This window comes from Pisolithus orientalis, assembly GCF_024613125.1.
Source record: "Pisolithus orientalis strain OTSU chromosome Unknown F5J12scaffold_73, whole genome shotgun sequence".
NCBI lineage: Eukaryota > Fungi > Basidiomycota > Agaricomycetes > Boletales > Pisolithaceae > Pisolithus > Pisolithus orientalis.
The window spans coordinates 72,180-84,571 of NW_026260854.1; positions in this window are offsets into that span (position 1 = coordinate 72,180).

Below are 12,392 nucleotides of genomic sequence, written 5' to 3' on the forward strand. Positions count from 1 at the left end.
ATGCGTCAGGAGCCAGAGATGGTGCTACGAGATTGCGCATTCGCTTATGCTCTGTTTCGCCTTCAACCCAGCCCAGGGATTTCCCAAGAAGCCTAGCAATGCGAGGCCGTACCACATCACTATGAGCTATTGGGCCATGAAAGGTCATTTCAGGCCAGTTTCGAAGGCGACTACAGCACGACTTGACTTACGATAATCGTAAACATGTCTTTGCATGATGTGTGTTGCCGCGAGTGGATCTGCCACAACGAGCTACTCAGGAGAGCATCAGATGGTCACACACCCTCATTCTATACATCTGAAAAATCCTCACAATGTCAGGTTTAAATAAGGCTCCGCGAATCTTGATAGTTTGCGAATGTAGCTGGTCCATCCATTGTGCGTACGCTTCTCCTACAGACACTTGTGAAACCATCCTCTCGTGGCCCCATAATAATGAGGCACCGCCCTGGGAAAAAGGTTCAGAGTGTGTAAAGCAGTTGTAGGTTTCCTTGGAGAGCTCACTGGCATTGGGACATCACGGAGTAACTCCTGAGAACGTCTTCTGCCTTCGGAGAGACAAATGAAGACCGCAACGGCCAAAATAGTAGTACAGCTTGCGGTAGTCCATAGCTCGACGTTCATTGAGATGAATAACAGCGAGGATACGACAAGGTGAAATTCAATTGAATGAGCGCGCACCGTAAGCCCAGTATATGGGCCATTAGAAAGGCTGTCCTTGTAATCTAGTAGTGTCTTGATCAACTTCTGATTGACGCCGACTTTGATCGCTCCAGGCCGACGGGCCTTCACACGTGACAGTAGAGTACGCCGTAAATAAAATTTACCGCAAGTCGTCGATAGGCATGGAAATCGCAAATCTAAAAATACAAAGCGAGCCATCCAGTGGCGGGGCTGCGAGTCCATCGACATCATGCACTACACTGTCGAAAGGAACAGGGACACAGATCGAATCGACTACAGCCTGCACGCACAGAGCTTGACCCCGACTTTGGTCAGTTACTTAACTGTGACGTACTCTAGTGCATAGCTCAATCAGTGGCCCATCTAGGTGTCTCGCAATGCGGTAGATTCGGAGTAACACGGTGGCCATGCTTGGCGTACACTGCCAGACACTAGAAGCCACTGTACCGGATTCGTTCGTTCAACGAAATCGAACGAGCCGGCCCACACGGATGCTCTGGAGTCATTGTGTCAAGTCACCATAGCATCATGCCATCAGGAGTCGGTTCTATGGATTGATACATCAAGCGTTTGCTACACGTTTTCCGAGAATTTCGGACCGTGGGTAAAGCGCAGAAGCCTATCTGCAAAACTACCCGAGGGAGTGAGCAGGTTATACCTGCCTCCGTTTGGAAGTGACTTGTCGCAAGACTCGCTAAGACACTTGTTGGCCAATGAGAGAGCTCGCTCAAGTGCGGAAGAGCTGTTAACAGCCGCGTCGCGTAGCTGTTTCCCAGATGAGACATAAGAGTATTTTGATCGTGAAATGAAATTTGACGGCAAACTCTCACCGGATTTGCCTTTTGCGATGTGATGCTTCCTCTGGCGGAAGCAAATTTTTAGATTTGTTTTTACATGGTGCTATACTTAGGACCAGGCGGTGGGCCCAATATTATTATTTGTTTATCAGTTCGTCTCCTACTAGTACTATTATATAATTTATCAACCGACTTGACTACTGAGATAGAGAGGCGACGAGCACTGCTCATACCCAGTCACCAAATCAGTATCCTGGAACGAGCGTTCATAGGCAATACATGTGCTGCCAGCAGCCACACCTACGGAGCCCGCCATCAATGAATGGTTTAAGGCACAATCTAAATTACGTCACGACTCACGTTGTATAATAAATATGACGATTGATCGTGCTGTACATCCCTGAATCGAAAGTACTGGCTTCCAACGAATAGTCCCATCACGAGGAAGAGTGTACCACACATCGGTCCGAGATCCCAAAGCGCGGAAAGAACGATTGACCACACGGGAAGAGCGGTTAGCATGTATAGACGTGATCCTTCGGGAGCAACGATAGGAAGTGTTCGGCGGCCTGAAAGGCGATCACCATCGGCATCTGCGAAATCTTGAGCGTGAATGGTTGTAAATATTAAGAGGCCACTGCTGAGTAAGGCCACAAGTGAGGTGTGATCGACAGACGTCTTAGAAGCTATGTGAGAAGTTCAGACAATGAGATCTCTCGAGACATACTAATCGAACTTACAGAGAATCAAAATGGCACCTGACTCAAATGTCAGATACCCACCAACATTGCAGAGATTCTTAAGGACAGGGTCTGAGCTGAAACCGAAGTCGTCATGGAAGATCTCCACTAATGAAAGTCCCGTACTAGCCAAGAGGACTCCAGCACCGTGCCATGCAGAAAGACATAAGCAAACGACGAGCAGGAACCAGCGAAATCGCCGGGCTTCGTCGGCCGTCATCCTGCCAGATGGCAAAGGACGCCACGGCTTGTTAATGACATCCTCATGGGCTGAGTAGGTTTGATTGGATACGTTGGCTTGTAATAGGTGAATCCACACCCATATAGCCGTATGAATGAGTTGTTTTGCTCCTGTAGAAGGTGCAGTCGCCGTGGCAAAAATGATCTATTCACTACAAGGTTACTCTTTCAAGCTAATCACAGCAGAATAGAACTGACCACTGGGAAGAAGATTGTCTTATAATCGGACCGGGTGAATAAGAATATTGTCTCGAGGTAGAAGGCGAGCCTAGGGAATGAAATGCGAGCCTCAGACATTGTCGCGATGAAGACAGGATACAGCGGGATATGAGAGATTCAACCACCATGTCCACTAGTATATCTTAGCTGCGATAGCCGTGCAGACCTGTGGAACATGACGACTGGCACCACGCAGCCCTGAGAGCCAGATCTCGTTACGATATATAACATTAAATTATCCTGTGGCTGGCACAAAAACTGCCCCGCACTTGTTGAGCCACATCAGTTCTAGTGCCTCGCATGCATTGATGGCTCGGCGCTTGCACCGCATGGATCGTGGCACATCAGATCTGCGATGAATCCGATCAGTTTAAGGTTATCAGACTATACAGCGGGTGGGACGACAATCTTACCACTGACACTAACAGACTTCACACGGCAAGCAATGAATACGACTCAGACATGCTCAAACATGGAAGACGGCAGTTCGAAGCAGTGTCATCGGATTATGCTACGTAGTTGTGCCAAAGTGCTCGTTGCCAAAGTACGCAAGTTCATCATTCATTCTTAGGACATCCTTCAGCTCTTGGTCGCGGACCTGCAATCGGCAAGTGAAAGGCAGCGGTTGACTATGTGTGCCACTTAGTAATAGCAATGAACAAGTCGTTGATTGGACCCACGATGCGAACGAACTAGTGAAACCCACTGTCGGAACCTGTTCCGTGCCATCCGGGCCGATAGGAGGCAAAATCCGAAAAAGAGCCAAGACACGAGAAATGACAAGAAACGTATGAGCATTGGCAAAATGGACACCTGGACAGGCCCTGCATCACACAATTGCACTTGAGAATGGCAAAGGACACCAAGTGTAAGTGCTACCTTCTTCCAAAACCGAATGTGAAACGCCTCGGATCAGTGGCAGTGAAGTCAAGATGGCGCTCAGGATAAAACATATCAACGTCCGAATATAAGGTTGCATCGTGCGTCATAGACCTGACAAGACTCAGCAACGTAATGTGGGATTATCTTTAGACTCACCAAACATTACACAGTACCCATGCTTTTCGAGGAATGCGGTAATCTTCATACTCATCATCAACAAGTGGACTATGAGAAACGAGATTAACAACAGGGTTATATCTGTGAATCTCCCTGATGAGAGCCTCGATGTAGGGAAGGCGATGCTGGTCTTCGAGCGTTGGCAGTCGCGATGAGCCCAAAAGGGACATGATCTCATCCTGAGCTCTCTTCTGGACATCCTGGTGCACTGTCATCAGCAGGAAGAAGGAAAATAGAAATGCTGCCGTCTGATATATGTTAGTAAGCTCGCAAGCTCGCAGTTTGCAAACGCACGGTATCAGTCCCAGCTGAACGAAGCAATTAGCAATATACAACACATGCAGGAAGTACTTACCACCATAGATACTGCCCGCAGAAGCCATGAGAATGTTTTCGTCGGCCGGATTAGAACCATCAAAGATCGCCTTCAGGTTGTCTGCGACATATGAAGGAGAAGCTGTGTCGTTCAGCTTTGAAATATGAATCCTCAGATGAGGGTCCTCGCCAAGAGTGACGACTACTCACAACTGCAGATCGAGTTAACAGATATGGTACCCGTGTACATTGGTAGAACTTTTCTCTAGCCATCTTTGCCCAGCGCTTGAAGCCCATCCCAGGGAGCCATGAAGGAAGTATAGTCACTGGAGATCAAAGCTCAGATGGTCTACTATGTCTCTCCTAAAAGTGACACTGGGATTGACGTACGGAAGGGAAATGAGTCCACAGCCCATCCTGGTTGCAACGCCAACCCTGTGTGCTGGGCGATCTCTTCGGCCAAGTGTACATACTCTTCAGTTGCATCTGACCCATACGTGAACCGGACGAATACGGAAGCTACGTGCCTGCAGTATATTAAGCTCGATCGGAACTCGGACAAAAAACAGAACAGGTGTGCTACCTTTTCAACAGATGCTCCCAGTCCTGGCTCGATTCCGTAAGTTGCTTTAGCAGCGTTAGAGTCTGCTCCTCCAACATAGTGCCCCAGATGGCTTTATTTTGTAGTCCCAACCCCGAGTGCAGCAGCCTCCTTGCCGTCCTGAGCTTTTCGCTGTAGTATGTGAATCCCACATTGTCCTGACGGCCGATTAGGTCTGCCATTGCCCACGTAGGGCGATCGGCGTATATCTTGGAACGCTTTTCGAGTAAGTCCTCTGCTATCTGTGCGCCATTGAAAACGACGATATCCCTGCCGAAAAGACGGAGAAAGATCACATTTCCTGCAGGGCTTTCAACACTAAGGTCACGGAAGATAAATTTGGACACACCCCATTTCTGCGACCACTGCTGGTACGTCTTCCATGGGTAAGCACGAGGAATTTCTCTTAGATGCCCGGTAAAGAAGGAACGCGGTGGTCCTAATCCATCGTTGGTGAAACCCTCAGACCTGAAACGGTAAATGGACTTGCCTGGCGGTAACGGTTTTCTACGACGACAGGTATAAGCTGTCAGGATTGCGACAGACAAACAAAACAGGGTCGTAGTAGCTGTGATATTAGTGTATTCGTACGCCATGTTATACAGAAGAGAGAATTGCGATTACAATTGTGCAGCAGGATGACGAGACGCCGAGGAGTGCTGAAAGGATTACACCCACTGCCAGGCGAAACTAATATCCTGTGAGTTCATTGGCACTGCGTTAGCAGGCGCTTGATATCGAGTCGCTTACGGTCATTCTGGCCAACAAGAGACACATTGTATCACGTACTATTCTAGTTCGATCCTGGTGCTATGTAGACATTTTGGGAAAGTGGTGGGAATGCGAGTGGAGGCTTCCTTCTGAATGCTGTCCGAGACATCAATTGATGTGATATCAAGTTGATGAAGGCACCAAGCCCCCGGAAAGTCGAACCAGTTGAATTCCTCTTTCGAACCGTACGTAACGAGTCGACGTCGTCTTGAAGCAGCTCGAGGATCATAAGTACGAGTATGACTTGCTCGTGATTCGTCAAGGAGATCAGACAACTCGTACTAGTCGTCGGCTCATTGACCCGCTTTCTAGACCGCCCGCAAAGGTTGTTACTGCATGTTCGCTGACTCTGTGGTCATCGCTATCGTCGTTCTGATCGTATGGCTCTGGAGACGACGAATCTTTGTACAGCGACGTTCGAAAGGCTTTCCACTACCCCCCGGGCCCCGCAGAAAGCCTCTCATAGGCAATCTGCTCGACATACCACGATTCTGCGCTTGGCACAAGTTTCTGGAGTGGAAGGAACAGTATGGTGCGAGACCCATATAAGATAGACGTTGTGTGTGACTCACGAATCCCTCTCTAGGCGAACTTGTCTATGTGGAGGTACTCGGCAGCCAAATTCTCGTTCTGAACTCACTCGAAGCCGTATCGGATTTGCTCGAATCGAGACCAGCAAATTATTCCGATCGCCCAACGTTCACCATGCTCGGTGAACTTATGAAACTGGATAACGTACGTCTGTCTTTATGGCACCTTTCTATGGGCTAACCGTACCTCCTCCAGAGTATGCCGTTGCTTCAATACAGTGATCCATCTTGGAAAAAGCAAAGAAAGGTTGCACATCTCGCTCTCAGTCCTGAGGCTGTGAGAACGTATGACCTGGTTGCCGACAACGTCGTAAAATACGTGGACAGCTTATTGGACAAACCCGACGACTTTGCTCCACAACTCCGTCTGTAAGTTTTCTACCGTTGGCCTCGTATATCCTACTGAGAGACCTGCAAACTTTAGTGCGACCGGGCGTATAATCATGTCCGTAATCTATGGTTTACCGGTAGATACGCCAGATGACCTGGTAAGGGCTTCTCTCAAACTAAATTATCTTGAATAAATTTGCTACTAGTATATAACTCACGCGGAGAGCACCATGGAAATGATCGGAAAAGCAATGGTCCCAGGGACGTTTCTGGTCGATCTCATTCCACCATGTGAGGCAACCTTGGTTTTCACACGTGTTTTTAGCTAACTCTGCATGCCTAGTAAAGCACCTGCCTGCTTGGCTTCCATTCAATAACATCCATAAAGTAGCCGCCAGTGGTCGGGCTCAAATTCTTGAACTGGTGACCCGCCCGTATGAGCACGTCAAGCGGGAAAGAGAACGGGGCACCGCTCATTCTTCTTTCACCTCCGACTGTCTGGACAAGAGCGAGGCCAGTGACCCTACCGCGCGAGCCGAGATGGAACATGTTATCCTATGGGCAGCAGGATCAATGTATGGTGGTAAGTGATGTTGCGTGTATAAATAGAAGTTTTATCCTAACAAGCTACCTAGCCGGAGGTGAAAGCGTAAGTTACTTGGGTATGTGCCCGACGTCCCTCTAACACGAGGCTTGACGATAGTCATATTCAACCACAATGAGCTTTATTCTCGCTATGGCCATGTTTCCTCAAGTTCAAGCAAAGCTGAAAGAGGAGGTGCTGAGAGTTGTTGGAGACGATCGTCTCCCAACTCTCCATGATCGAGATTCAATGCCGTACACGAACGCGGCTGTCAAGGAAGCTACACGGTGGAGACCTGCGCTCCCTCTCAGCATCGCGCGGAGAACGAAAACTGCAGACTTCTATAAAGGTCTTTCGTTTACTTTTGCAGTCTTTACCCGGTATATTCACCGTGTATCCAGGATATTATATTCCTGAAGACACGATTGTCCTTCCCAATGTATGGTATGGCTCTAGTCCGCCTTGATTCCGAATGAGGTTCGTCATCCATTTCCAGGGCAATTTCTAAAGACGACAAGAGCGGTATATCACCTGAAGAGTTTGCTCCAGAGCGTCATCTGGCAGGCTGCGTCAAAGAGACTTCAATAGATCCGTACTCATATGTCTTCGGCTTTGGACGCAGGTACAGATGCCGAGCTCGAATTTAAGGTCATATCATAACTGAGTCCACACCTCAGAGTCTGCCCAGGCAAATATTTAGGTGACAACATACTCTTCTTACTCCTCTCCAATATCGTGTTCGCCGTCAATATCTCGAAGAAATTGGATGCCAACGGAAAAGAGATTCCTTTACCCCCCTCATATAGTCCGGGGCTCGTTAGGTGAGTGGTCCCCACCCTCGTTAGAACAAACAAGCCAAATTAAACGTGGCAAACAATTACTCAGTTTCCCGGAACACTTTGAGGTGAATATATCGCCTTCGTCGAAGGCGGCCATCTCCGTGATTAAGGAGAGGGTGGTCCAGTTTTCCTGAAGTGTTGGAGGAGGTTCATCATACATTTCAAGGTGTATATGACATGCTTAAAGTTCCATGCTCTTGTAAAATTACAACCGACTCTGTAAATTTTGTAGAGGTTTCACAAGATCTTCAAGAGTTCGAACAGGTATTGCGCTGTCTGTGTAAATGATGGTACTTGCGGCTGAGCCAAATCACGTTGGGGGACCAAATAGAAGATTTGCAACCTAGTACATATTCAGGCTTGTGTGTAGCTAACCATGTCTTCTGTGTTCAACTTCATGTAAGGGAGTATGATAAACTGGGCTGATGATAAACGGGTGACTCGGTGTCGGGTTATGACAACTCGATATCAGCAAATACGACAAACGAGTGATTAGGTAAAGCAAGTAGGATGTAGGTAGGCGCGGAAGATAGTGCTCACGTCAGTGTCGGTTTATGATGACTGAGGTGGTTAACATCTACTGGGCGAGTACAGGTACTAGACAACGTGTAAGATGTGTATTCTCGCTAGGGTACACTCGGAACGGAAATGAAGAGAAAATAAGATGTGTTAGTATGTACTTAGACTCGTTGCCTGCGGCGTGATCCCCTCCAAACGCTCCACCCATCCTCAGAAAGACTTTCAATGTCGTGCTAAACTACTGAACAGCAGATTTGATTAGGTCCGCGGCCTAGACTGAAGTTAATATATCATTAGAAAGCAGTGCTCAGGTTCGCGACTGGCCTTTTCTGCGATCGCATAAACCGTTGCTTGCAAATGTGAGGCAATTTGGGAGGGAAAGACACTGACATCGACCACGCGGAGGTTCGAAGTACCGTAAACCTTCAAATGAGGGTCTACGACACCTCCGAGTGACCGGCTGGCCATGGTAGCGGTGCCCATTATGTGGTCCCCAATAGCAAAGGTCTCGCGAATATAGGCAACAAGATCAGAATCTGTTAAGTTGGGAGGGGGCAGAATCTGGGCTGTAATATATGAAGACAAAGGCTCCGTGGCCACAATCTTGTTGTTAAAGGTGAAGAGGTCCAGGAGGAGCTGGACGTCTAGGTGGACTTCAATATGTGTTCATAGCGTACGACATGGAACATGGGCACACCAAAATCAGCAGTGAGAAAATTGGATACAATGACTGGGGGTGCCAGAGCATTTGTTGTGTTGATGTGCTAAATAGCCATGGATCAAACAATACAATACTTGACTTGGAATGCACATGCTTACGACGGAGCCACGACTGACAGGATGCTACGACTGTTGTTAACCAGTAAATATTTATCTGGACTTCAACGTACCATAACCCCGCTCAGTAGAGACATGTAATGCTTTCCTGGGACCGTTTCAACTAGCCCTCCGGCGATTTGAATGATCTCCATCTGAGGTACAGTCCCGTTGGTGAGCCATGAGCGCTGGAACCCCAACTGCGCTTTGACAAGGGGTGAAGCTGAGCCAGTACTCTCCAGCAATTGTACCGATTGGTCGAACGTATCCAGAAGAGAAGATGCCTCTGTTTCATTAAGGAACCCGTCCAATGGAAGGAAGAGGAAAGCGCAATTCGTTGCTGCCAGCCAGCCTTGACGAGTCTTGTTGCTGATTGGATCGGATCAACGAGGCAGGGTCTAGACAATAGTAAGCTTTCACTCACTATATTGCTTCCTGCATACTAGCGAAGGTAGCATTCCCAAAGTCATCTAGGATACGTTGTATTCAGTGCAGTGAACCGCGAAGGCGATAAATGTCACGAACCAAAAGTGATGCCTCGGAAGGTATCCGTCAGTTCGTACTGGGTGGTGATGAAGACGTGCTCCTGAAGATTTTCACCGACGCCTGGTAGATCAATAAGAGGATTTATGCCTAAGTTCTTGAGGAGAGTCGCGTTTCCGACCCCTATTATCATTTGTCAGCTACTACACCATTCGTGTACAAGGATCAACGCACCGGAGAGCTCCAGCAATTGAGGCGTCTTTAACACGCCGGTACTTAAAACAATCTCCCTTGTTGCATTCACAACATATTGGCTACCGCCGGATATGAAGACTACCCCTGTAGCTATTAGATTGCTGGTACTGTTGTCGAAGAGAACTCTAGTGACAGTAGCGCCGGACAAGACATGGAGATTGGGACGCTTGGCGGAGGGACAATAGTAACCGGTCGCCGAGTCGGAACGCGACCCACTGTTTCGATCAACAGCTACGAGGGCATTCCAAATTCCTGAAGTGTTGCCATCCAAGGGGTTACGGTTTATCGAGACGCCGAGTTGCTCCAACGCATCGATGTAAGGTGGAATAATGCCACTGTACTCCGCATTAAGGGAAGTCTGTATTATAGAGGTCCATTTAGCTAAATCAGGAAATATCAGTAGTCAGAGCTTACTGCAATAGGACCATAAAAGCCATTTTGATCGTAGGAGGTAGAGAAGCCCGAAAGCCCGGGCTCGGGGTTGGCCTCTCTCATTTGACTCTTTAGGAAGTACGGAAGAAGACTATTCCAGTCCCAACCACCAGAATAGTCGTTAAGAGAGTCCCATGTAGCATATTCAGGAATCGATGCACGAGTCCACGCCATACCATTGATCGCACCTGGTTCCATGGTCAGTTCACAAAATGGAGAGGGTAGACACCAAGACGTGCTCGAGCCTCCTAACAACTTTCCTCGGGGTGTCTCTATCGAGCGATTTCCTGTGCTGATCTGCGGGACTGTGGACAACATCCAATCATACTCTGGATGAAATACCGCATTATTTTCGAAGACTACACAAACGTGAGACTTATATCTTAACAATAGGTAGAAGCATACATGGAACAGAAATATTGGAATCGGGGATATGCAAGTAACCAGCTTCAATCACTCCCACATTGAAGCTAGTGTCTTCTGCAAGACGAGTTGCGACGGTCAATCCAGCTGTTCCTCCTCCTGTTCCAACGTGAGTAAATCACCGGTAATGACTTCAAGGAGTTTATGCGAACTGACCGATGACGAGGTAGTCATACGTCTTTGCAAGGAATTCATCTGCAGACGAAAGAGGTGCTGGACATTGTGCAATGACAAGGGGAAAACAGAAGACGAGCGAAAACAAGATATGCACCCTGAGCATGGTGACCCTCAGCGCTGAGTTCAGTGTAACAGTAGGTAAAACACTGAACCTTCAAGTTATGTAGAGGCTCAGACTCTCGCACCATCTTTCTTATCTCACGTTACGCTATTGAACATCATCATGTCAGTTCATCGGTCTTAGTGGCTGTGGCTGGCTATAGCCATACTGCAATGTGAACCAGTGCGTACCTTGCATATCGGCAAGCTCGGTTCTCTTCTCGTAAATAGCTATGTAGCAGCCATCATTACTACTAATACCTGTTCCCACCCATCGATGGGCCACACGGGCCTTTCCGACCACAATTGCACAGGCCCGATGATCATGCTAATCATGCCGCGTTGATGGCCAGATGGCGGTCGACGGGGAACAAAGGATCGGGTGTCAACATTTCGACAATCATTCTATTTCACTGCTTAGGCTCGAAGCTGTTGTTGGTCACCTGTTTGGTCTCTATCAAGGTGGCCGCATGTATTAAGGGCGAAATGTATCGCAAGCCGGCGCATCCCTGGATGCCGTCAGGTGGATACTTTACCAGCACGTCTGTAGATTCTGGAACGTGTGATGGATTTGGTTGAACATTTACCGACAAGAAACTACTTGGAAACAAGAGGATTTCGTTGCGTGCTTCATATCTTCAGGACTGCACTGTCGTGAATGGTTATATGATCTCCACATATTGTCTACTTCCCCTTAAAACAGTCTTCGTCTGTACGCGGGCCCGAATATTGCACTATATATATCTCGTGATCACCCCCTATAAGCTCCCCAAGATCTAAGCCACCACGAGACGTCCTGTCTACTAATCTGAGGGGAATCCCGAAGCGTTTCAGAACATTGCAGTCCGTTTTTGAGATCCATTTCGATAGGCCGACCTGCAATATCTTCCATGATGCCGTTGAGAAGGGACGAAACGCGATCTAGGCGGCCTCGCGCATCCGTAGGTGTACCCTTCAAGACAGTGTTCAGACGGCTGAACCAATCCTCGAGGTCGACGATGGGAATTTGAAGTAAAGCTGCCACTTCCTGGAGAACCAAGTTGGAAGGAACTGGCCGTGGATTGGCAAGGTGAACGTAACGATGAAGGTTGGACCTCATCTCAACAATCACAGCGGCAGTTGAGTCAACCGGAAGCCAGTGGAACAGTGGCTGGGAGATGATTGTTCACCTTGAATAAATTACAAGGAACAGTTTACTTACTGCATCTATTCCTGGTAAACACCCGAGGACATTTGCAGCTTGAACAATACTTGGGAACCACTCGTTGCGGTTCCAATAGTCCATTCGGGCTACCGGATAGCTGGCCTATTCGGAATATGGAGACCGAGAGTCCCTGATCAGCGGCTTCCGCCAGAATTTGTTCTGCTGTCCATTTAGACTCCGCGTAACCCAGACCAACGGCTACCTCGGGATTGGGCA